Raw genomic sequence first — 4,223 nt, forward strand, 5'->3', positions numbered from 1 at the left:
GGGGGATTCTCAGCGATTCATATGTTTTTCCCTAAAAAATGAACCCCCTTTTTTATCCCAACCTGTTTAATTCTCTGCTGTTGAAATATCTAAAACATGTAAGTGAATGGAGATGTTAATAGCCTCCCCTTTTAACCTCGGAGCACTTTTTTTCAAATAACCAATGCATATTGTTTAGCTCACTCATTGAACCTATAAATATTTGTTCATTCTCAAATTCCACAAAATATTGATTTCGGAACTCTTTCTAAGTTAAAACATTAGTGTTGTGTTGTTTAAAAATGAATATGAACTTGTTTTGTTTGTGTTATTTGAGGTCTGAAAACACTGAATCTTTGTTGTTATTTTGACCAGTTGTCATTTTCTGCAAATAAATGCTCCAAATGACAATATTTTTATTCGGAATTTGGGAGAAATGTTGTCAGTAGTTTATAGAATAAAACAAAAGTGTTCATTTTACTCAAACACATACCTATAAATAGTAAAACCAGAAAAACTGATCATTTTGCAGTGGTCTGTTAATTTTTTCCAGAGCTGTAGATTTCATTATTTATTTTTTACTCTTCTTTTCATCCTCAAATTGTAAGACCTACAAACATGCATCCCCTCTCCCGCACCATAAATTTGTTTGGGGAAGGTGTCACAAGAGGATCGAGGAAAACTGAAAATGACATCACAAACAGCATTTGTTTAAGTTCCACGACAGCATGGTTTCCATGGAGATCACTACGTTAAGTGGTGACGACATTGCTTGTTTGAGTGCTTTGAAGGAAGCAAGCCACCTGGCAAGCGATATCAAGCTGCTTACTAACGGAACACACCCCTGGTGTTCATGTCACACTTTTTAAATTTAGGGGATACATGTCGAGACTCCATATTGTACTGGAGTTGGCATGACACCCACAAAACACCCAAAGAGTCTTCCTTGCGTTGGATGTTAGCGTTACATCCAAAAAAAACACCCAAATAGTCTTCCTAACAATGGGTGTTCGTGTTACATCCAAAAAAACATCAGCAATTGTTGCTTGAGGCTTGGAAGGTGAAGGCCAAGGAGATGGTCAAACCAGTAAAGAAAATGACGTTCCAAGTTCCAACGATGTGTTCTGGTGTCATGGAGATCACATAAAGTACTGATGTTGGAAGGAATGAGGAGGAGGAGGAGGAGGAGGAGGAGGAGCTAAGTGGGGAGGAGGAATGCAAATGACAGATTTGGTGCTGTGGCACCAATGATGTGCTGTGGCACCAATGATGAGCTGTGGCACCAATGATGTGCTGTGGCAGAGGTGATATTGAAGCCTCATTGTAACAAATGACAGTTCTCTGGTGGTGAAGAATAAAAAACCAACACAAAACAATCTGCTTATAAATGTGTGAATAATGGGATGGTGAAATCAGAAAGGAGGAAAAATGGCCAGCAGACAACACCGACCCATACCCTAATTTTTCAATCAATGGAATTACAAACTATTAGAATATTTCGTCTCATTTACCAAATACCACTATCATCTCCGCCTCTATTGCTCTCTCCACTCCCGCCTGAACTTATTTCTCGCCAGCCCAACATCCAATGTTTTAGATTCAATGATTGACGAAAAATATGTTAGTTATTATTGTTAAATTATGGAATGGTGAGATGCGAATCCGTACACTTCTGAACTTCCGAGGTGAAAATGGACTGCATTTTCTAACTCATTGGGGTCGATTTACTCCAAGAAATGTTTAGACGGACAACAAATTAATTATAGATTAGAAAATATCGAAATGAGCAAGAAGCGAGATCATTTGGTATGAGTAACAATCAAAGCAGGCATCGCCATTCCGGCCCGTGGTGTGCTTCTCTCACGATCTGCCTTGCCGGATCCAGATGTTCTTCATTGAAGCTTCAAATACACAAATAAACAAATTGCGACTGGTGAGATTCCGAGGGGAAACAGGAAAGCACGAACTTCCTTCAGACTGATTATCAGATTTCATTCCCGATTTCGACACTTATTTCATCCGGATGATATCCGATCCTTAAAACTGAAATAATATTTGGATGATCTTTATTATAAAACCAAGGTTGCACACCAAAAACTCCGCTCACCGTCACACGATCCCCATGAAATTGCTGTGGCACTTAGCGGACTTGCTGACAATGTTTGAGAAGTCTTGGCGTTCCATAGTACCACTTGCATTTTGCACAATGCGTATTTTTGTCATTCCCCGTGTACAGTCTGTCGTCTGCTACCAGCTATGTTGTACTGCTATCCCGTGCATGTGCACGGGTATCGCTAATATAGTTTAATTAGTCCGTGAGAGGAGATCGTGGAAAATCGTATCATTCAATGCATGAAATCACTCCAAGCTCCTAATTTGGAAACCACAGCACTTACAAAAGCGAAGTAAACAACGTTTCGTAGCGATGATGAACAAGCATTTAATATGAGTGAGGAAAGTGAAAAAAAAAACACCTTGTCGTTCATAAATGGTTGCGGCCTGTTCCAAGCTGAGGCATGGTTGAGTAGGCCAAAAAACATGGCGGCTTCAGACCCCATCGAGGTTACCAAGGAAACACCTCAAGACCCCATCGAGAGCGGTGACCGTGGCTCGCCTGATGAAGGATATAATTAAATACTAATGCCGTTAATTATCTTCAAAAGGTGTTTTAGTTTTCTCAACACACAATTTCACTCTTACACTTCCTTGGGATTTTCTTCGTGTTTGTGCAAAGCTTCAGGCTGCTTGGTTTCATGGTTTTGGAGTTATGGAGGAGAGAAACACACACACACACACACTCACACACACACACACACACGCTCACAATGATACACACACACACACGCTTACAATGACACACACACACGCACACGCACACGCACACACGCACACACACTTATGGGCGTCGATTGGTGGGGGACGGGGGGGGGACATGTCCCCCCCCCACTGTTTATCAAGGGGGGGACAACATATCGATTGTCCCCCCCCTCCACTTTTTCATTGAAGGTAAGTTACGTAACACAAAACGAGCTGCTCTAGTACAACCAGGCCAAGATGCTCGTCAAATACAAGAATAAATTTTTAAATCTCTATTAAAGTTCTATTGGTCTATTATAGTTCTATTAAATATGACAGGTTAATAATTCACCATTGAGAATCCGTGCTTCCCAAGCCATGGTCTCCCACCGGCCAAGCGTCCATAGCGACGTCGCTTTTTGATCCTTCGATGTCGGCTTTTCCTATCATTGCGAAGCAGAATTAGCCAAGCGTTGGATTGTTCACTCACGAACAGGGAACGTGACCTGGGCATTTTGAGATATATTGGGACGTTTTCGGACTTTGTATCATCATTTTATGAGTGTTAAAAGAAATCACGGCTTCATGGCCCGGAGCGCCACGCCTCGGAAGTGTTAGGCCGCAACGACTCGGGGCCCCTTTAGCGACCAAAAATGGTTTATTTCACCTTTCTAACTTATATCGCACTATACTTAAACAAAACATATGGGCACGCACTATACTTAAACAAAGGCACGCGGTTTCAAAGTTGTGTTTTTTGGGGGTTTTTTTGCACGTACGGGCACGCACGTACGGCCACGCACATATGGGCACACACTAGTGGAAATGATGAACGTATTTACAAATCAACAAACTATGTACAATAATTGGAAAGAAGAGAGTGCACGTCCAAACGGCAACAGATCTTAATCCCTCGTCTCCTGGTCTCGTGGTTTGTGAGAGGTAAAGAATTAGATAAATGTTCACATTACAACTGATTTTAGCTCATTCCTTTGGTGAACCCTTTTGATGGCATGCAAATCAAGAACACAATCTTTAACGACGACGCTAACTATGAACCAATAATATCATAATCATCTCACTCAACTTTAGCCCATTGGTTTATTAAATGCAGATTAAATAAAATGATGAATATTAATAATCCCAGGTAATAAAATACCAGGGTATCTGACCCTAACCAAAAGTAATAAAAGTAATAAGCACGTAGCCGGGAACTAAGCGAGGAATGGAATGCTAAATTGGGAGCTCAGATGATAAATTAACAACTGAACTCGTATCGGCGCTCTTTTAGTAATACATGTGCTACGCAAAGCTTATCACATGTCAACATTGTGCCTGGAGGTATAGTGACCGAGCCAAAAGTATGTTGACCTTAAAAATGCCCTGTTACGCAAAAATAACCCTTATAATTCACATGTCAATATTTATTCAACTGAAATGTAATTCCC

General features: G+C 40.8%; 1 long non-coding RNA gene across 1 annotated transcript; it reads right to left on the reverse strand.

Annotated features, from left to right (window-relative positions):
- Positions 1-537: 537 nt before the first annotated feature.
- Positions 538-2,542, reverse strand: LOC147029790 (uncharacterized). Its single transcript, XR_015055750.1, has 2 exons — positions 2,454-2,542; positions 538-1,880 (listed from the first exon to the last, which is right to left on the reverse strand). It is a non-coding gene; the product is annotated as an uncharacterized LOC147029790 (long non-coding RNA).
- Positions 2,543-4,223: the final 1,681 nt, after the last annotated feature.

Source organism: Eptatretus burgeri, chromosome 3 (genome assembly GCF_056783735.1).
Source record: "Eptatretus burgeri isolate ZD-2024b chromosome 3, Ebu_testis_v1, whole genome shotgun sequence".
NCBI classification, from domain to species: Eukaryota; Metazoa; Chordata; class Myxini; order Myxiniformes; family Myxinidae; genus Eptatretus; species Eptatretus burgeri.